Source organism: Crotalus tigris, unplaced genomic scaffold (genome assembly GCF_016545835.1).
Source record: "Crotalus tigris isolate CLP2741 ecotype Arizona unplaced genomic scaffold, ASM1654583v1 scf7180000018371.15429387391:27106975, whole genome shotgun sequence".
NCBI classification, from domain to species: domain Eukaryota; kingdom Metazoa; phylum Chordata; class Lepidosauria; order Squamata; family Viperidae; genus Crotalus; species Crotalus tigris.
This window is the reverse complement of record NW_024096970.1, coordinates 14,206,936-14,229,947: the sequence shown is the minus strand read 5'-3', so window position 1 is coordinate 14,229,947 and position 23,012 is coordinate 14,206,936.

Here is a 23,012-nt window from a genome sequence, read left to right as displayed (position 1 = left end):
GTTATGGTGGGGACAGGTGTGACCTCTAACCACTTGGAGTGACTGTCCACCACTATGAGGAAGAGTTGTCCCTGGAAAGGCCCTGCATAACCAATGTGGATCCTGGACCAGGGGACATGTGTGGTTTCCCATCGGTGGACAGGGCCATGGGGCATCTCTGGCCTAGATTGCTGGCAAATATGGCAGATGTGTACCAGCATCTCAATATCTTTGTCCAGCCCAGGCCACCAAAGGCAGCTTCGTGCGAGTGCCTTCATCTGGACTATTCCCAGATGTCCCTAATGCAGAGAATCCAAGACTCTAGTTCTCAGTGAGTTTGGGACTACCACTCAACTACCCCACAAGATGCACCCCCTGTGGACTGACAACTCATCCTTCCTCCTGCTGAAACTATGAAAATTAGGCCCGGGACTATTTTCCAGCCATCCTGTGAGCACCCAGTTCAGCACATGGCTCAGTGTCGTGTCTGAAGCTGTCTCTGCAGCCACGTCTCCTACATTAAGGAAAGACTCAAGCAGGTCCTGAATAGCCAGCATACGCATGGCTAGAGCAGGGTCAGGCAGTCTGTTAAGGCCGTCTGCATGACCCATTTCTCTACCTTGTTTATGAATCAAACTATAATCATACGTTGACAGGAAAATTGACCACCTCAGCATCCTAGGGGATATGATCTGGGGTGTTTGCTTGTTTGTTGTGAACAACCCCAGGAGTGGCTTATGGTCTGTGAAGACTGTGAAGGGCCTACCATATAGATAGTCATGAAACTTCTTGATCCCTGCCACTATGGCCAAGGCCTCTTTATCTATTTGATCATAATTATGCTCTGCAGAGGACAAGGTCCTCGAGTAATAGGCTATTGGAATTTGCCTTCCATCAGCCATTAAATGACTCAACACAGCCCCAACCCCATATGGTGATGCATCACAAGTAATGCAGACAGGCAGCTTTTCGTTAAAATGCATCAAAACTGAATTTGAAGACAGCAGTGATTTGACTGCTGAGAAGCTCCTATCGTGGATGCTGGTCCACTTCCACTGTGCATTTTTATTCAAGAGCTGGTGTAATGGCTCTGCCACTACAGCCTTGTGAGGTAGGAAGGCATGATAAAAATTGAGCAGTCCAAGAAATGCTTAGAGCTCCCCTTTGATTTTGGACCAGAGGCCTGCTGAATTGCTTTGATTTTGGATTCAGCAGGATGAATGCCTTGGGCATCTATACGGAAACTGAAGGACTCAGTTGAAGTTACCCTAATCTTACATTTCTCCCACTTCAGCTTCAGCCCCACTTTGTGGAAGCACTGAAGGACGGCCTTCAGCCATTCTGCCAATTTTTTTGACTGATTCCCCAGCTATGAGGACATCATCAAAATATAGGCACACGCCTGGAATACCCTTGAGCATGGGCTCCATCACTCCCTGGAAGTGGCCTGGGGCAACACTGACCTCGAATTGTAGGCGCTTAACCTTGAAAGCTCCTCTGTGAGTAACTATGGTTTGAGCTTCTGCCATGCCATCACCCACTGGCAGTTGCTGATAGGCTTGAGCTAAATCTAACTTGGCAAAGATGCAACCTTCCAGTAGTGACACCAAAATGTGGCTGACTACAGGCACCAGATATGCATGTTTTTGGAATGCTCTATTGATAGTGCACTTGTAATCTGCACATATTCACACCTCTCAGTTGGCCTTAAGTGGTGTAATTATTGGGGTTTCCCATTGACTGCTATCAACTGGCTGCAGGATGCCTTTCTGCACCAGCTTGTCCAGCTCTGCATCGATCTTCTGCTTGAGGGCAAAGGGTACTCTACACGGCTTGATCCATATTGGAGTTACGGCAGGATCAAGCTGAAGAGCTATGAAAGGACCCTTATATTTCCCTAAGTGAGGGCTAAAAACGTCAGCAAACTCCTGGCAAACTGCCGCTAAGTCCACTTCTTGTATACTGTTTATTCCAGTTATATTGATTACCAATGCATCAAACCAATCAAGCCCAATGAGGCTTGTATGATTGCTCTCAACTACTATGACTTCCAGGGGGCCCTCAAATTCCTTGAAGGGCACCCTGAGTATAGCTTCCCCCTTGACTGTTACTCGGGAGTTTTGGAAATCGGTTAACATGAGGTTTGATGGCTTGAGATTAACTCTTTTGCCGCTGCGACTGCAAATGTGTTTGAAAGTCCTCTGGGAAATTATGGATAATGCGGACCCTGTATCTAGTTTCATGTTGCATGGAACTCCCTGCAGCTTGACTTTGAGCTGCAGTTTTTCCTTAAGAGGGCGATGGGCACATGTTCTAAGTACGCTCCTCCTAGTGGTGCAATAGCCCACCCTGTGTTGCCTCGGGACACTGGCATCTTTCCGGGGAAACTCTTCTGGTGGACTCTCTCTCCAACAACCCTGACAGACTGCGGTGATGTTGTCTTGCTTGCCACATGCCCAACACATTGCTGTGTGGAACCTGCAATCCATGCTTTTGTGTCGGCCTCCACACCCTGCACATTGAGAGAAGGGAACTGCCTTGTCAACTGGGCATTGTGGCCTTCTTTCTGGTGGCCACTGTAATCGATCGATCTCTTGATCCGATTTGGAGTCTTCAACCCTCTCAGCGCCCTCCTGGTGGACAGCCTCTGTTCAGGGAATGTTCCTGGAGAGCCATAAGGCCTTGATGGCTTCCCTGGCAGCTTCTTCAGCTGTGATTTCTCTTAGGGCATCTTGAAATGAAATAGTCTTTTTGGCAAACAATTTCTGTTGGAGATCCCTGCTTCTTAACCTGCTAAGTGGTCTTGCAGCCTCTCTTCAGGATCTATGAACTCGCAGGGTTGGGCCACTTGATGAAGGGCAACAATGAATTTGGCAACTGATTTGCCTGGTCGTTGGTCTTTTCTTTCGAAGGCATGCCTCCAGGCAATGACCGATAGCTTCTGCTCAAAGTGTTCTTTGAGCATTCTGTTAAGTTTGGAATAAGCAACAGATTCAAGCGGCGCTATTAAGTTTTTGGCGATCTCGAATGTCGCCTAGCCACAAATACACAGCAGCGTTGCGGCCTTCAAGCCATCCTCACGAACTTGGTTGACTCTAAGGTAATTCTCAACTCTCAGGATGTACGAGCTCTACCTCTCTGGATGTGCAACGTCGAATTTTGAGAGTTTTCCGAGTTTGGCCATGATTAGATGCTTTCATTGTTTTCAGCCTTGCAATGCCTTGTGCTCCCTAGGCTTTTTCTAATCTCCCAGGGACGGTTCCTTAGGAGCACTCTTCCTCCAGTGTTTTCATACTGGCAGAAATGGGAGGGAACGCAGTCCCAACCAAGGCGTCGTCACTTGGCTTACCTCCTTAATGACTCAGCCCTTCGAGTTTGGCAGCACATCCCACCTTCATCACCACTGTTATGTTTGGTGTTCTGTGAGGCATTGACAAGGCAGCAGGTGAACAAACAACTCTTTTTTAAAGGTTTAAATAGAAGCCTGAATAATTGCAGCTCCACCCCTATTTATACACTCAACCACTAGGTGGTAGCCAATAGGATTTAAGTATTAGTTCCTGCTTTAACACAAGATAATCAGCATGTAGACAGCAAACCTGGCTCTTAACTGACAGAGTCTTATGACCGTTTTTTCAACAGTTCCAAGTAATTCACCTCAATACATTACATGGGGAATGTAGATTTTAGGAGTCTTTGTTTTTCTAATCTCATCAGCTCCAGCCTTCTGTGGGAGCTGTGGCTGAAGATGTTTTGCTTATGAATAGTGTGGCCCCAGTCTTTTTGAGTCGATTAAAAAATCTGCATTCCTAAAGGCCAGCCCCTTCAGGTTTCTTAGTGTGAGGCTGTTTTCCTATGGCATAGAGATTGGGGCCGCCTTTAAGATTTTTTTCTCTATTTCTCTTTTTGGGAAATATTCTATCTTGCCTTTTTTAATATTCCCCAAAATATTTCATTCTCTAGAGGTAGGAGGGGGGAGTGCTCACTTCTTACAATGGCATGGGTCCTGGTTACTTGAGGACACCATCTTGTTCTTCTAGGATTGCCTTTCCCCACTTGTGCCAGCAAGGAAGGCCTGCTGCAGATCCCATCAATCAAGGAATTCTGGATTCCTTTTAACTGAAGGTGTTTTCTTTTGTTTGTACCTGGTTTAGTATTCTGCCATCTCTACTCTGTTTGGTTTCTTATTGGTTTTATTTTTATATTTTAATTTTTTTTTAAAAAAAATTACTACTCAGAGTCACTGGAAGATGGTAACATATTAATTTAGTTTAGTGTATACATATACAGACATAGAGTAGCTTCTCCAAATATTCATTTTTGGTCCCGATGGATAGGAATGGATTTTATTATAAGCCAATTTATTTTATCCCTGGGAAAGTTCCATTTTCATAAATAACATCAGTTGCTGAGGAATAAAAGACAATTATTTCATAAAAAAAATCTGTTCATGGTTATACCACAGGCCTTTATTGACTGTCAAAATAGAATTTTACTTTATTTACTTTTATTTAATTTTCAAATTTATACAAATAAAGTCACTTACTATCATTAAGTTATTCATGATACCCATCTCACAAAAATGACTTTAGGTGGCATGGGTAGAATATTGAGCTGGACAGGATTTTGGTCTCATCTTACAATACTGTAGTTCTCTTATAAAAGCACATGAAAAGATGCTGTCACCTTGTTCTTAAACAACTGTAAGCAGAGCATACATGCTGCTTTGCTGTTATACTAAACCTAGCATTTTTCTTTGCTTATTTCCAGATCAGATCTGTAAAATGTGTGGGTGCATGTTTCATTTGATATTATTTGTCACTGATTCAAACAAAAGAGAAGAAGAAGATCGTCTTTTATACATCTTTAAAGAATTTGTTTGGAACTTTGATGGCTATACGTTTAAGTCTTATAAAGTGTCTCCTGCTGAAGTGCCATGCTGGCTAAAAATCAGCAGCAAATAAATATTGCTGTCCTTGCTAATTTGAAACAGTGTGAGTTTTAAATCTTGAGCTGCAGGAGATTTATTAAGATTGCAGTTTTCATTACCACCACTACCCCTTTAGTCCATCAAGGCAGGTCAAAATTGCATAAAGCATTTTCTTAAAAGTCCCCAGGATTTCCATTTCTTTCAACCCTACCACCCACATGAGTGACTTCATTTGGAGTCTGTACTTGGAGAAGTGACTGTACTTGTTGAGAAAAAAAAACACTTTAATTTTACATTAGTTATTTGTGGAGAGAGGATGTATCTCATGTACATGTTTAATTGTTAGTAGAATATATCCTTGTAAAAAGCCCTCTCACTACATTTTTCATTATTACCATATCTTGTGCTTTAAATCATTCCATTTTTAGGAGTAGGATTATGGTGAAGGTCTTTTTTTCTTTGCTTTTTGATGTGCTGATTAGAATTCTCTTTATGGTCTGAGAAGTATGTGCCAGATTTACACACATGGTAAAGGACATATTCGGTTTTGGATAAAGTTTTAGCAGAATAGAAAAACTGAGTGAGTCCCATTATCACTTGGTAACACTGCATGTGTCTCAAATTTGGACTAAACAAAGCAAAGCAAACTAAACAACCTTGCCCAATGCACTTAGATAATTTTGATTTTGGATTGAATGTATATAAGCGGAGGGATTGTGATTGCCGTTATCTGATTACTCTGCTTCATTCAAACTCTGTAAGCCAAAGCTGCTACATCTGAGAGACCTTTTGCTCATTCTATTGAGTGGGTCCTTGGACTTGTGCCCCAAAGTCCTGTCCTAATGGTACCACTGTTCAGCACATAGTTTTCAGCACTTTAGGCTATAAATGTGGGATGTATGATTGATTTTTTTTCCCCAGTCAAATCAAGTTCACTGCTATGAATGAATGAAATTGGCCAAGTCTGCTCCATCTATCTCCCAACAGGCAGTCCTTGACTTACAACAGTTCATTTAATGATCATTCAAAGTTACACTGGCACTGAAAAAGTGAATTATGACTGTTTTTCACACTTACAACCATTGCAGCATCCCCATGGTCAGGTGATCAAAATTCAGATGCTTGAAAACTGACTCATATTTATGACAGTTGCAGTGTCCTGGGGTCATGCACTTATTATTTGTGACTTTTTGACAAGCAAAGTCAATGGGAAAGCCAGATTCACTTAACAACCGTGTCACTAATTTAACAACTTGCGGTGGCAGCTGTGGCAAGAAAAGTTGTAAAATCGGGCAAAACTCACTTAACAAATGTCTCATTTAGCGACCAAAATTTCGGGCTCATTTATGGTCATTCGTCAAGGACTACTTCTACTTTTGGAGACAGATTTCTAATTTGACTGTTTTTTTTCTTTGTTTTTGTTTTTTTAGTTTTAAAGCCTATAGGAAACAGGTCAGATCTTCTGGAATAGACCTGGAAGCTTGGTTTCTCATCTTAAAATGGCTAGTCTTCTATCTTCTGTTCTTTTTGTTCCATGCTGTTAAATAAAGTAGAGCTACTGTACTTTTCAGTTGCTTGCCAGAACAATCACAGGAACATACAGTATGAAAGGCTAATATGTTTTGTTCCCATCCTGCATATTTTTCCTATCTGGAAATTGATAAAAATTTACTAGAAATGACAACATAATCTAAGCAAAAAATCTGCTAAATTTCAAAAAAAAAAAAGAAGAAAAAAAGAAAGAAAGAAAGAAAGAAAGAAAGAAAAAGCAACCTTTGTTGTTTGCATAATTGTTCAGTTGAGTGTTTAGATGGCAACAAAGTCACAAGGGCATGATAGGATTGGGATGGATTATTTTTTAGTTCAGGATTTGTATTTTGTTCAAATCTGATGCAGTTCCTAATAATCATCGTCTTTATATTGGAATGGTACTGAATAAGGAGCCTATTCTGCCTCAATTCTATCTGCACCAATGATGTTTTTTAGTGATTTTCACAAATTTTTTCTTTGTACAATCCATTGCATTGCCATACACTAAATAATAAGATTTCAATATTAATATTTATTTTTCTACTATCATTTACCTATGATATTGAATGCCTTGGTTGTTGATCTTAGGCAAGGGATATGCCAATGAATAAATAGCTGATTGTTTACCAACCAGAAATGGTTGCAGTTAATAACCCAGGCAACATTGGCAAAAGGCATTAGAGGGCACCACTAGCTGAAAAGCTGGTTTTTGAATCTGCATATTTTTTTTTCTTTCAGTAGGAGTTAACTTTGATCCCAGATAAGAAAACTGCACATTTACTAAACTATCCTTCACTATACCAAAATTTTTTTGATTCTCATCTAGCTTATTACTATATTGGGGCTACAATTTGTTTGTTTGTTGGTTTATTTATTATGGATGTAACTGATTCGATGATATTGAAAAATTGAGTAGGTTTCACAAGGAGATTGTAGCTATCAGTCTGTTTACTTTCATTACTTTGCACAAAAATCTTCCACCTTGACACAGAGATCACTGCAGATGCTACCACCTCTGTGTTAAACGATAGGCGTCTTTGACAAGGGAGAGCTTTCTCTGCTGATTCTGCAGCACTCCATACTGTTATTATAGCACTGACAAAATATGATGCTGATGGGTTAAGTAAGTATTATTGTATAAAATGTTTAAACATGCAGAGATAAACAATTTCAGATCCCCTGCTACACAGAAGGAAAAAAAGAAAAGTTATCAGTTCCCTCAAGATTAAAAAAAGTGTATGGGACCTTGTGGCTCTTTTGTTAAATTATGTCTCAGCAGACAAGTCAGAATGACCAATATGGGACGTAGAGCTTTAGCAACCTGTGCATTGCTCATTTCTGTGATATGCTGAGTATGGAAAAGATGGTCTTGGAATACCAACACTCGGCCAAGTAAATAAAGTTTAAGTATAAATAAATAGACAGTGAGAAATGAGATGAAAGGATCATTTATTAAATAAGGTAGTCATAAGATTAAATATTAAATAGGCTAGTAATAAGAGACAGTGGCTAAAGACAGTGGTTCCTTTTATGTTCCTCACCCTCCCAAAATGAAACTTTCATCTGCCTGCCTTCAAGATATTAATTCTATTTATTTTGTCTTCTGTTCCCCAATAAAGAATAGAAGAAACTTGATGGACAAAATCTTTAACAGGATGTAGGTGAAATGTGAGAGAAGGAAAATGGAATTTTGTTTTTACTCTTGGTTTTGAACACAAACCCACTTTTGTTTCTAGTTATGCCTACCTTTGATTATGACTTTATTCTCTCACAATTGATCAAGATAATATTGATCATCTAAGGAAAGATTTTCCCTCTTGAAGGCCAAAAAAAGTGATGGTCATAAAAAGAGCAGTGAGTCCCAAGAGAAACTGGGTTTTATTTAAGATACTGATTTTCGGTAATCAGCCATTTTTGCTTTAGTTTCTTAGATTTAGGCATTCTAAGCTTATTTTTAGCTGGATTTTATTTGGTAAAAGAAAAACAGATATTGGATACAATACAAAGAATTATAATTTCATCTATCAAGCATACTAATTAAAGAACATTAGTTTAGCCTTTTTGCAAATGCATCAGTGGCAAAAGTGAAAGTAATGCTCATGGCCTTTGCGCTAAGGCCAAAACAATCTCTATGCTGAATACCATCTGCTGACAAAAGCTGACTGGATGATTTCCAGCATATTATCATGTCCTGCCTGCATTTGCAAAGGCCAAGTTCAGCTGTTTGGAAGCAGCTTTTCCTAGACGTTTTTAAACTCATCCCATTGTATGCTGAATTGGATTTAGGGGAATCTGTTTGTAGCATGTCCAACATAGTTTTGCATATGTTTTTCCAGAACCTCTGGATTGGCAGACAGTACAAAAACATGTGCATGTTATTTCCTGGTTCCTTACTGCATTGCCAATAATATCTTGGAACAACTCCAAGGAACGCTAAGTACCATGACAATGTATAAGAGTAACACATCTAACTTTAGGAAAGGATTTGGTCCCCATGATTCCCTTGATTTTTTTCTCTGTGTGAAATGGACAATTAATGGAACATTTTTCTCAGAACCTTTGGCCTCAAATTTCACAAGGATCCAAACTCTTTCTATACAGGAATCCTTTTCCATCTTTTCCTTGTTATTTCTTGGTTTGCAGAAAGTAAAGCATTTGATGCTTCAGTTATTTTTGAAAAATCCCAAAAGATCTAATTTTTATTGACACAGGTCACCATGTTCAATTCACACAAAGCTTTCCATGTGGCTTATATATGATGATCCAGTGTATCCAAGTTAGTTCCATGCTGAACAGGAGAACATTGAGTATTGGTTCCAGACCTGCACATACAGTAAATGACTTGAGAAAACTGGATGTAAAATGCACACCAGCATTATCTTTTGACTGTGGATGGGGGAAAAAATGGGGACAGGGAGGAAGAAGGGAAAAAAGAAACTTGTCTTAGAAAACAGAGTAGCTTTTAATCCAAAAGACTTTTGAGAATGTTTATAAATGCTGAAGTTACTTGGATCAAAGATTTAGACAAATTCCTCCCTAGTACATAATGATGGTGTGTTCCTAGGCTGCCAAATATTTGCACAAGCAGCTATGAGTTCAGTGGCACTTTAAAGATGGGCACATTTATAATAGTATGAGATTTATTCTGATAAATACAAAGCAATAAATAAAGAAAGAAAAGACTACATTTACTTGTAAGGCAACACAGGAGTCTTTGTTATTTCTAATTAAGCATGCCCATCCCTATAGAACTGATGACAAACTATCTCAAAGTGCTCACAAAGAATTGTGATTTGGCTTTGTGGGTTTTGCTGATTTTGTGTGCTTGGTAAACACTGAATGTGGATGGCTAGAATTTAATTAGCATTCCAGTCTGAAGAGGGTCTTAGTGAAAGTGCTCTGAATTTATAATGCAGCCTTAGCATTAAAATCTGGACAATCTCACACAACAAAGTAGATAAATACAAATCACCAAACTTCGACAAGATGCACTAAATAACAAATACTGATTTAAAAAAGACTAAAAGCAGGGGATGGGGAGATGCTCATCTCTAATATTTTTATTTAAGATTTCCCCATACAAGTACACTCAAACACTCATTAAATCTATGCATATTCTAATAGGGAAAATGACCTTATGAACAAGAGATTTCAGAATTCTCTATTGCAGTCTCAGCATTTTAAAATTCTAGGTGAACAGCTCAACAAACTAGAGCATCTGATTTACTACAGGCTAAAACGGGAAAATCAATAGTCAAACAGATTTCCCATAATGCTTAGTTCGTTTGTTTTCCTTAATTGAATGGTTTTAGAATAAAATTAATTGGTCATCCATTACTTTTTAATGGGAACTTGACAAAAAAACCCTACAAACTCTTAATGGTCCAAAATTTGAGATTTGTTCTAAAAGATTTCTGCTCCTGGGTTCCCCTGACAGGGATGCTTTTCCTTTTTTTTCATACTAACTGCAAGATGATAAAAGAATGTCTTAGTCAAGGTACATTGGATCAGTCACTATTATTTTCTTTTGTCTATTGTCATTATCATTTTAACTGAATTTTTCTCTTGGACGGGTTGGAAATCTTCTATGTGCTAAAGATCACATCTGACTTCTGAGCGAGATGCCATGGACTAGATTGTAACAAATAAATGGGGCAGAGGGTAACTGTGATAATTCCCTATGCACAATTCCCTATTACAATTTGGTGGTAACTTTGAAAGGGTTCTGTAGATCAGAGGTCCCCAGCCCCAGTCCGTGGACTAGTACCAGGCCCCAGCATACCAGCAACCTGTCTGCACAAACAAGCAAAGCCCTATCCTTGGGATGCAGGCAGCACACAAAATCATGAACCATCTGGTCTGTGGAAAAATCTCTCTCCATGGAACCAGTCCCTGGTGCCCAAAAGGCTGGGGACCTCTGCTGTAGATCACACAAATATTAGATGGGTAAAGCCAAGAAGGAAAGTCTTTTCTGCCATGGTGCCCACTTTTTGAAACATAATTTCCTCTGAGATCAGACCAGCCCTTTTCACGAGGCTCTGAAAACTTAATTTTATGCCTGGAGCCATAGGTGTGTGACAAACCTGTATCTTACTATGCTGATGAATGTTTCATAGCATGCCACTGCTATGCATTTTTATTTATTTTTAATTATATGGATTATATGCATTTTATTTATTTTTTATTTTAAGCCACCTAAAGAGCCATATGGGAGTTGGGCATATATATAAATTGATTAAATAAACATTATGGAATAAAGTACAATATTTAAAGAAGAAAAAGCAGAAAGTATTTGTCATCAAAAGTAAGAACTATGTTAGCTAGAATTTCTCTTTTAACTGTAAAAAGTGTAGGACATTTTTTCTGGTCTTTGATTGTCTTAATGCTAGCAATGAAAAATGATTGAAAACAGTCATTGTCCAACCCGACTATAAAAGTTAACAAAAAAAAAAAAACATAGTTATCTAGGAGACAGAAAAAAGAAGATAAACTAGAAAAAAGAGGAAAATTTGCATTCAAATTAATGGCATTTATGCTACCTCATATATAAAAGGGCTATGTGAAGCCTCCACTGGATGATTTGATTTGAAGAGATATAACTGAATCACTTCTTTAAAGCAGTTCAGAATACTGACTCAGATTTGGTGCCTTTGAATTGCTTCAGAGAGTTTTTAAGGAAATTCAGACATTGAATGGATTTTGTGATGCTTCTTCCTATGCAAAGTTTCAAACATTATGGCAAGTCTCCCATACAGGAGCAAAGCTGAAGAGAGTGAGATAAATGGTGTGACAGCTCTCTGATATAGGGCAATGAGGTTTATCATCTCTGCAAAACTCTCCTAATAAAATATGTAGAGGCGCCACTAACATTTCATTCTTCTTCCAGAATTTGCTCATACAGGTTTGCTAAAAGAGAAAAAAAGAAAAATTCAGACCAGCTTATTAATCTGATTGACTCTTTCCTATGTGATTCTTTTTTTTTGAATCATCTTCTCCAATCCATGCTCTTTTATACTTATCTTTCCTTCTCATTAAAACACCTGAAAAGTTTTTAAATTTTGTTTTCTTCTTTTTGCTATTTGTCTATCTTTGTTTTTTATTTATTGAGTAAGACATCTTCAATGTATAGGTGAGTTAGTTAATTAATAAAATAAACACCATTTAGAAGTTTTATTTCTCAGTTTCAGTGGACATTTTTTGTGTTGTTTGGTTAGTACAACTGTGTCCTTTATTGAATATTTTGAAAGTTGCTGCACTATTACTTTTTCACATCTTTTATCTTAACCTTAAAAGAGCAATAGCAATAACAATAGCACTTAGACTTATGTACAGCTTCATAGTGCTTTACAGCCAGTGGTGGGATTCAAATAATTAAATAACTGGTTCTGTTCGTCATCATCACTGGTGCAATGCACTTCGCATATTTGTCATCACCACATTGACGTCATCACCGGTGTGATGCACAATGCATTGATGTCATTCCTGGCCCAACATGTGTCACATTGACGTCATCACCAGTATGATGCACCTTGCAGATTTATCGTAACTGGTTCACCAAACTCAACAAAAAGTTAGGTATCAGTTCTGCTGAACCGGTGCAAACTGGCTGAATCCCACTACCATTTACAGCCTATTGCCCCCCAAAATCTGGGTCCTAGGTTTACTGACCTCAGAAGGATGGAAAGCTAAGTCAATCTTGAGCTGATTAAAATAAAATTCCAGGCAGTGGGCAGAGTTAGCCTTTAATACTGCATTCTGTGCCACAATGGCTTTCACATATGCCTCTCTAGATGGCTTAAGAGAAGGAGTATTTTGTGGAATCAACTGTGATGAAATTTCTGAATCCATGTGATGTATTTTAATCAATATTTGCCAAAAGATTTAAGAAGATCAGGCATATAGAGTTTGTATATTCCAGATTATAACTGAATGTTTTTTGAAAGTGAAAGCTTGAATCATTTTGAAGTAATGCTGCCTACAAATATTGTATCTAATTCATACTGAATAATTCTTCCTAGTTACCAGAATACAAGTAAAATCTTTAATTATTTCATCACTTGCAATATTCCGGTTCTTTTTCAACAAGTAAGGCCATGGCCCCCAGTGATGCCACCATTCAAAGGACTTGTTCACTACATACATAGCTCTAACATGACAGAAGGTGAGAAAGATGCATATTGCCTGACGCAGCTTAAACCTCTAAGTAAAAATGATCCTTGGCTCCATTCATTGGGAAAGGTGTATTTTTATTAGAGATCAAGTATAATGCAGTAATACAAAGCCAGAAGAGATTCGCATGCCAAAATCATTAAGTTCTATTCCCCCCTCCATCTGCCCACTACATTTTAACCAATCTAGTTCATGTAAGATGTTTTCATAACAGTCAGTCTAAGCTCAAGTTGGTATGTGTCTCCTCCTTCTTCCAGTTGTGTGACCTTGGAGAAGCTTCCCAAGGCAGCACAGCTTTTGGTTTCCCACAAAAATCCCCCATCCCTCCAGTTTCTGGCAGACCACATGGCAGAAAAACACAAGAGAAGCATAAGGTGGCAGCTGACAGCTTGAACCTTTTGAAGATTCTATAATATAGTTTTAAAATCTTTCAGAATCTATCGTAGAATTGTAAGAAGTTAAAGACATTTATTACCCTGAAGGGTAGGACATGGAATAATGAAGTAAGTTGCAGAATGGCAGGTTCCAACTGAAAATTAGAAAAATCTTTGTAATAGGAAGTACTGTTTGACAGTGGAATCAATTATCTAGTGTGGTGATAGATGTGTTCCAGCAGAGGCTTGGTAGTCACCTATTGGAGATGCTGTAATTTTCCTTCTTGCATGAAGCTGGGCTTGGAGTCAATGATCTAAATGACTCTCTTTAAATGTATTCATCTACTAATTGAAAGCAACATGGAAAATAATTGAATGCAAACAGAGCAACAGGCATATGCATACATACACAGAGTATGAAAATTAAAAACTGCTAGATTTTTTTTTAAAAAAAAGAATCACTGTTTTATTTCCAATACAATTGTTTCCAGCACCATGTCCTGATCTTTAACCAGTTTACATTATTCCTATTTCTAATGTCAATATTTTGCAATTTTGAAAGAAACCTGGGGGATGATAATGATGATTGATGATGACTGAGATAAGAGAAACTAGGAATTCAAAGGAGATGAGGAAACATATAAAATGATTTCAAGGAAACCATTACCAAAGATAAAATGAATTAGGCATGGCAAAGGAGAGCATGTGTTCCAAGCCTCCAAACATTTCAACCTGTAGCATTGTTATAACATTAGGGCTGACCTTTTGGGAGCAGATGAATCTTGCACATGAGATAAATGGACTGATTCCTATAGGTTGCATCTGCTTGCCATAAAAGAAAGGAATACTTTCAAAAGGACTTCCTTTGAAATAACTCTGAGATGAAAACCATTGCTTCAAAATGTTATTGAGTGGGGTCAACCATGAGGCAATTTAGAGTTAGAATAGATCCTCACAAATAATGAAGAGGCATGAATAGTCATGTTAGCATATGATAGGACTGTATTTTGCACCCTAGGGTGACTTCTGATGTAATGCCTTGGCTTCATTATGTGCTTTTTGAAATTACTTCCAAAGATGCAAAACATATGGATGTAATCCATTTAAATAGATCTTCAATGAACAATGCAGAAACAAGCTTTGACATATGTAGAATGCTGCTGAATTTCACTTTCCAATATGTAATTCTTTTATCATTATTATTTGAATGTAGTTATTAAGGAGCCTCCCATTTCTAACTATGCAATAAAAGAAAGAAAAATGACTGTATTTCAAATAAAATAGAATGTATGTGGCTTATCACCGCTGAACTCATTCTGCAAAAGATCAAATAGAGGAGCACAAGTAGTGATAATGGCAAATTTCAAGCATGAAAATTCTTATCCCATTGCAAATCAGGCTAAATCACATTCCCAATTTAGTTTAGGCCATAGTAAAACTAATTAAAGTGAATAAATTAAGCCAGGAAAATTTTGCTTACCACAAATCCAACTGAGTAATTAACTGCAACTAAATACAATGTTTTGAGGTAAATTTACCTGTTTACAAGTAAACTAAAAATGAAAATGGTGAAAGGCAGGGGTTATATAGAACATTGAGTCAAAAGAAACTATGAATGACAGGCTATTAAATTCGATCAACACTCTATTTTTAGGTTTCATTGATATGCATCTGCTACACAGGTTGTCAGGAGTCTTTTACACATTTGCCTATAAGAAAACATATGCTAATGCATATCTGAAGTCTATATCTAAATCAGGGGTTGGCAACCCATGACTCCGGAGCCGATGCTGCTCTTTCATCCCTACGCTGTGGCTCCCAGTCCTCTGCCCAGTCCTCTGTTACACGGGGGAGGTAGAGGAAGAAAGCATCAGTGGCAGGGTGCTCCGCGTAGGAGGAGGATAAGTAGCAGCAGCAGTGAAGTGCTGGGGGGAGGGAAGCAACAGAGTTTTGTGGCTCCAGGTGTTTTCTTTTCTGTGGGAAAGGGTCCAAATGGCTCTTTGAGTGTTTAAGGTTGCTGACCCCTGATCTAAATATTTATTTATTTAATTCAATATTGAGCCCACCCTCTGATAATGCTTCTGCTGGGAGTGTAATCAAAGTAAAGTGGTTATATACATACATGTGAAGACGGCCTGCTTTGCACACCTGGTCAAGGATACAGCTGTTTTAAGGCTTGTACAGTAATTTGCACACTTTTTAATGCTTTTCATAGCTCTAATAATGAACTACATCATATAGGGTGTGGCCTGAGTATCTATTAGTATAATGCCTAAATATGGTCAGATGTGAGCAACAATGTGCTAAGATTTCTGGGAAAGAAATGGCAACTTATAGATGACTACTATTTGCATGTTTGGAATTAGGCCTTGAAATACTGAGAGGAGAGAATGTAGATTTGCTATGAAATCAGAAAGAAATACTTTGGGGTAGTGGTTAAAGATACCCAGCTAAAAACTGGAGGTTATCAATTCTAGTCTTGTCTTAGGCATGAATCCAGTCATTTACAGACCCAAGAAAGTTAATCAGTTCCAAAAATGATGCCAATAAAACTGCACATAAGGAATCACCAGGAATCAAGATTGAAGGGAAGATTTTATTTTGCTTTTAAGTTAAATTGTGTAGGCCAAAGACCCACTGACTTCAGCACTTTGGAAGAATAATGTCACCATATGTCCCTTCTGCTGGTCAGAAATCCTGAGGAATGATGGTGGATAGACATTGGAATATGTGCATGCCGTCTGAGGATCCATATCAATACTGAAAGATATGAAGCATTTATACAGTATATTATCTACCTCTAAGTGTCTGCTTGCACCTAGCATAACATGAAACCAAGGATATTCCTGCATTGTACCATCCTATCCTCCCTTCGTTCAGGTGGTGTTAATTAATATGATGTCAAGAACATTCTGTATCTTATAATCCATACTCCTTTTTCTAACCAAAAGTTTTTTGCAAGAAAAAATAGCAAGAAGAGCTATTTACTATAAATCATGTAACTATCTTAAGCCAAAGCACTGAAAACCAAGAATTTAACTAATATAAGTAGGAAGGGGAAAAGATGCATTGAACTAATTTAATGTATAAGCATGAGGAAAAGGATGCTTGCTATAAAATCTCTTCACCTTACCTTCTTACCTTACCTGCATTATTGGTATAGATTCCATTGACCAGATAAATTCCATTTTACTTTCTCTTTCAGTGGATACCAAATGAAACAGTAACCCATCAGATGATGTCAAAAAGATGATTAGCAGGGAATGAAGGAAATAGTCTTTTGGGTTTTCCTCCCTGTAATTCATTAACATAATTTTATTTACATCTGGATTGGATTTTTTTTTTTTTACTCTTCAGCCAAAAGTCATTTCCCAAAGTAGCTAACAAAGCTCATTACATTTGGCATTCTCAGGGTTATAATTCTAAAGTACACATAGAGATATGGTCTTGCTTGAACTTAGTTTGACTCCTGGTGATTTGGGGGACATGTTCAGCTAGTTGTCTTGGCAACACTATGAAAGTGTATTACTACTGCCTTCTTCCACATTTTTATTTTTAAATTCAGTCTAGTCTAGGGACCTGGTGTTTCAAGGCAATCTATTCAAGGATTGCTCTATTTAACATTTTGTGATCAGCTACTTCCTTAAATGCCATCAAACTGAGCAAACCACATACAAATACATACAGTAGAAAGGAACTGTTGAGATGAGGGGGAAAAGATAAAAAAAAAAAAAAACCCTCCGAGACATTAGTTTTGAGGTTACAAAGTATAACATTAACTAAAAGGCATATTCTATTCAAAGGGATGAAAAGTAGAAATTAGCAAAACAAAAATCCCCAAAATGCTCATAGGCAACTTATTTCATTCTGTATGGCCCTTGGTGCTCTCTGAACCTGGTGGTTTGCTTACAGATGTTTCATTACCAAATTTAGTAGCATCATCAGCCCTTCTAAAATGATTGTGTTACTTAGTTTGGTAATGAAACATCTGCAAGAAAACTACCAAGCTCAGAGAAGACCAAAGACTCCCACAGTTCAATTCCTGAGCTATATTTTCTTTTATTGAAGAGAAGTGGTACTTGATAGAAATACCTTCTCAACAAATGATTGGGTGGCTCTTCAGTTCCTTTGTTCCCAATACCTTTACTAGAAAGGAGTAAGTGATCATTTCAAAAGAACAATGATGAAAATGTGGAGGAAAAAGGACTGGCAGGTCAATTTTGTGTGCATGTTTACTGCTTATAGCTTAAAAAAAAAGAAACCGGAAACTGAACAGTTTTCTGCTTTGTACAATATTTTTTTTAAAATTAAAATGTGACTTAACATGCAAATGGATAGCAAAGAATTTTCTTTCTTTTTCTGTTGCCTTTATTTTAGATTGGCTGGATCTTGGTAATCATTTCAAGTATTAACTTCAATTCCCAGTTGGCTGATTTTATTGAAGATAATTTAGCCTTTGTTTTGCTTGGTTTTTTTCCCCTATGAAGACAAAAAGAAACAGGAGACATTTTATATGAATTTTCAGAGGTGATCAATAATATTAATTATTTTAGTACAGCACAGAAGTGGGAACCCAAAAAGAATCTGAATAAACTGTCAGACTTCCTGAATTTATTTATAATAGTAATACCTGTAATAGTAATAGCCTCTAATTTTTCTGGCTCCATTCCTTAGCTCTGATCCATTATACCATTTTCCACACTTTTAATTTAATCCCTCTTGTGATAACCATGAGTGCCTTTTAAACCTGTCAACTTTGAGATGTGTAGAATTCAATTCCCAGAATTCCCCAGCCATCAGCTGACTGGAGAGAGTTCTGAGAGTTGAAGTATTATACATCTTAAAGTTGCTAATTTTAAAAGTCATTGATATATACCACGAAGTGAGTAAAAATCTTGTTTACTAGAAGCAGGCAAAGACGTGATAATATCTATCTTACTTACAACAACTTAGAACTATTTCTATTCCACTATTTAGTTTTTTGGAAGTAGGGAGCAGGGCTCAGTACAGTACAGTAATGAAATTTTGCCAAAATGGATCTATACCATTTAGGCAGCTTTTACTTTTGTACCAGCTTTTTCATGTCATTTCTCGATCCCTGATTGTTTTTGCTGAACGTGCCAAATTTCTTCTCTCTGAAGTTTATATGGTTGTTTGTTTTTAAACAACCCAAGCAAATTATGAACTGAGCAATTTAGCATTTAAATCTTTTTCTATTAGAACGCAGCCACATAGTTGTTCACTATTAGATTCTTTTCTGTGGTGCCTGATTCTAATTAAGGGAATACTTATGAATACTTTTTTTTTTTATGAATACTTCCATTCACATCAAAATGTCTTCCATGCTTGCTTGGATTGCCAAGGAAATAAGGCATAGATTGTTTTATACAGGACCATTTGCCTGGAATAGGCCTCATTTCATTTTATACATTGTTTAGAAGATCATTTAGGTGAGCAATTAAGGTAGGAGCTATCTAATTAAGACTCCTCTCTCAACAAGGGTAGCACCATATCTCAAAATTGAATTTAGAAGCCTATCATTGGCGTATAAAATACATGTAGAGTTGGGATTATTTGTTACAAAATTGTAACAAATCTAAATAAGGAGATCACTGATTAAACAGCACAAGATTAAATGAACAAGAGCAATGAATGGGGTCAAGAAAAACAAAATGCATTTCAAGGTAAATAATTCAAGCAAATTGAATCTAGGTATTGTCTAAGATAAAAAATTATCTGGGAATTAAGCCCACTGTGTTAATTTTGTTATGCTTTATTAGTGTGAATAAATATTCTCCCAAATAAATGATAAGACACTAATATCCCAGTTATAAAAGCAATCAATGGTAGGATTTGGCAAGGCAATAGGCATGGGTAGTGATGTACCAGCAAACTACTTCTCTTTGGCATAAGCCCCATTTCTGTCTTTTTATTTTTTTTAAGGATTCTTTATACTAAAAAGAAATGAGAAACTAGTACTCTGCAAACAAACATTTTTTTTTTTTATTTCCAAGAAATTTCCTGGACCACACATATGCCCTATAGAATCAAAGAATGTGTGAGGTGGAAAAGATTTTATATCTCATTAAATCCAATCCAATCCCCAACTGGTGACCATTCAGTCCATTTGAAAACCATCATCAAGTGGAAATCTACCATTGTTCCAGGCACAGTCAACATTTCAATCAACATTTACCATTAGAAAAATCTATATATTACTAAAACTCTTTTGTTTGTTTGATTGCAGCTTTCAATTGAGTAAAACGCTTTATCATGTGGCAGCAATTTTTGAATCAATGAATTTTAGATAGGCTTACATCCAAAATCCAAGACTCATGATTCCTGTGGGACTGAAATTTGGCAAAGATGTGGCCATGGTAGTGCTGCCAGTGCTAACCACATGGTTATCATTCTCAGTGCTCCCAACAGCTTCCTACAAGTGAAGGGGGAGGCAGGCAGGAAATTTGAAATCATTTCCATTCCCACTGCTTTTTTGCCTGTTCATGGTCATTCTGAACCTTTTTTCTTATTATTTCAACCTTCTCCTGCTCAGTTTCAATAAAGAAGAGCTCCACCTTCTCTTGCACATAACAGTCTTTGAGTTTTAATTCTTTATTTTAAGTATCTTGCTTTACAAGATCTTCCATCTCTCTGACATGCTCATCCTCTACGATTTCAAGCCATATTATCTTGCCTAGTGGAGTTCATTATTTTTTTGCATTCTTAAAGTCTAAGAAAATCCAAACTTGTTGTCCCCTAGTTACCCTGAACTTCAACATTACATGGTTATTTTCTCCAATATGTCCAAAATGTTCCTTTCTGTAGTGCAGGATTAACTTCAGAATAATTAAATCTCTTGGGGTTTTTCCTTCAGTTTTTCAGGGAAAAAATACAGTATATTCAGGGTGACTACAGTGCCACTTCTAGTTGAATTTTATTTCAGCACATATTGGCATGGTTGAAGAAGTCTTGCTTTACCATTGTAGCTGACCTGAGAACAAGATGAGCTGATTTAGAAAGTCATTGTTTACACCCTCTGTGGACTATAATAAACTCAAAAAATGTATCACTTTTTTCTTATTTCTCTTAATTTTACCCAGATGGGTTTCAAAGCAAGTTTTGTTTTCAGAGACATAACTTTCTTCTCAAACATAAGGTTTATAACATACAAAGCTACTATACATCATTTTGGTTGGGTCTATTTCTTTTGAACAAGTAATACTCTTCAAGTTCTACATTCCAATCATAATTCTCACTCCATCAGGTTTCCATAATAACTATTAGATTCTGTTTACTTTTCTGTAGGGATTTCTAGTTCCTCTTGTTTTTTACCCTTCCTTTATGTATTAATGCACAGATACCATTCACTAGTATCCCCCTCCTATATACTGAAAATTTCTCTGCCATGAGCTCAGTTTTCTACTTGAGCATTCTTCTGTTCCTTACCTTATTATAAGAATGTGGTAAAACCATCTTGAAAAGGTACATAAAACTCTTACCAGTTTTCTCTGTCATTGTGATATGTCCCTACGAAAAAGTAAATGTGACAGATCTAAGAATCCAAATTTCCCTTGATGACACCATTTTCTGCACAAGTTGTTCACTCCCACAAACCTGCTGTGTTTTCTTGTTTCTCATGCATCAAACACTACTTATACTACTAATTCACCTTCCAAACCTGGGCTTTATGGTTACTTGTATTCCTCTTAAGTATCTATTCCTTTCTAATAATATGATTTATCCTTAGAAGGATAGACAGGAATGGCTAATGATTAGTTTGTTTGAAAAAATTTGGAAATCTTTCTACAACATTTTTAATTTGTGCACCAGGAAATCTCAGCCAGCATTCTTTAGAAATAAGTAGGTAACTGGAAACTTAAAATTAGAGAATGAAAGAAAGATAGCAAACAGTATTAGGCAGTTTTGCTGGTTGTACAGTTTCTGGCTGGCAATATGCATATTTGCTTCTTTGTTATACACTTAATCTGAAGTGAAAGTAAAGATAAAGTTGCAGGTGAACAGATAACGGGGGGAGTCAGATTCCTTAGCAATCAACTCAGTCTCAGCTAACTTTCAGGAAAATTAAAAAAATAAATACTGTGGAAATGTTATATTTGAAAATCTGGTGCTTTGAACTAGTGCCAACATGGACCCCCCCCCCAAAAGCAAATATTTGTTTTGAGTGGTCAAATTAAGATAGAGTTTTAGTATTGTGTGCATGAATATATATGCTATAAAATAATCTGAACACCAGGATAATACTAAAAACAAAACGTGTTTAATTAAAAGCTAAGTCTTTCGTTGGTCAACACTACTGACATCATCAGACCATGATGCAAGATTGCTGGGAGTCCTTCTTATGCTGCCGGGTGGCTTTGCGCTTGGCTCCTTGACCTGGTTACCGGTCCATCCATTCTCTCCATCTGGTTTCTTAAAGGGCCCACGTCCTTTATTGTGTTGATGCTCTCCGAAGTTGCTGTTTCCTTCCTCCTGGATCCAACTACTCTCCGTTTCTGTTTGCCCACTCTCACATCTGTCATCCTCTCTAGCCCCATTCCGTGGTCTGTTAGATCCTCCCTGGACTGACTACGTTTGCGTGCGTTCGAGGGAAAGTGTGTGTCAAGCGGCTCTGGGCGTCTATCGGAGCAATCCAGCAATGCAGCTGCATTACTGCAAACATTCCTCCACCTAGGGACGCTGTTTTCCTCCTCAGGTGTCTGTGAGTATGCTGTACCGCTTCTAGTTGTTCCCCTCCTCTTGAAGCTCCTCATTACTTGCTCGCACGTTGGATTCATCAATTCTTTTGCTCTTTTTGCACACGTGCGGGGCCTCACCACATCACTTTCCATTGTAGGTCTCTGTTTTTCTTTCCTATTCACATCGGTAGAATAACCCATCTCTCCCCTCATTTTGGCAGAGATCGTGGAGCAGGTGTCCCGTGGCTGTCATCCAACCCCCTTTGTTATTCACCCCTATTGTTGTTTCCCCTTTTTATGGGGTGAGTTGAAATATGCTTATCTGGGATACCTGGAGGGGGAGATGTTTCTTGTTCCTTCTCTGTTCTTATAGGTTCTTTATCCTGATTTTATTTTTTAATTTAATAAAATTATGTTATGGTAATATTGTGTCTATAAAGAAAGACATGTTTTGCACAGGCTGTGATTGTTCTTCTTTTAGGAATGACTGCCTTGGCATCTAGTATATCTACCTTCCCTGGGCTGGCAGCTTCCTAATATAATAAGAGTGCACCCTCCAGAAATCTCAGTCAATTTGGCCATGCTGACTGACAATTCTGGACATTTGCCATCTGAAAACATCTGGAGGGTACCTAGAAGTTGCTGTAGGGTTGTAGAACAAATTGTAGTTTTTCCAGTAATATTTTATTCAGCATATTTCAATTAGAGTATCATTGTGCTAAACATCTTGGCATGTTAAAATATAAACATTAGGTAAAATGATCTTCCAGTTACAGGACACAGATGAAAAAAGGCCAAAATAAACATATAGATATTCTATACTGTACTTTTCTT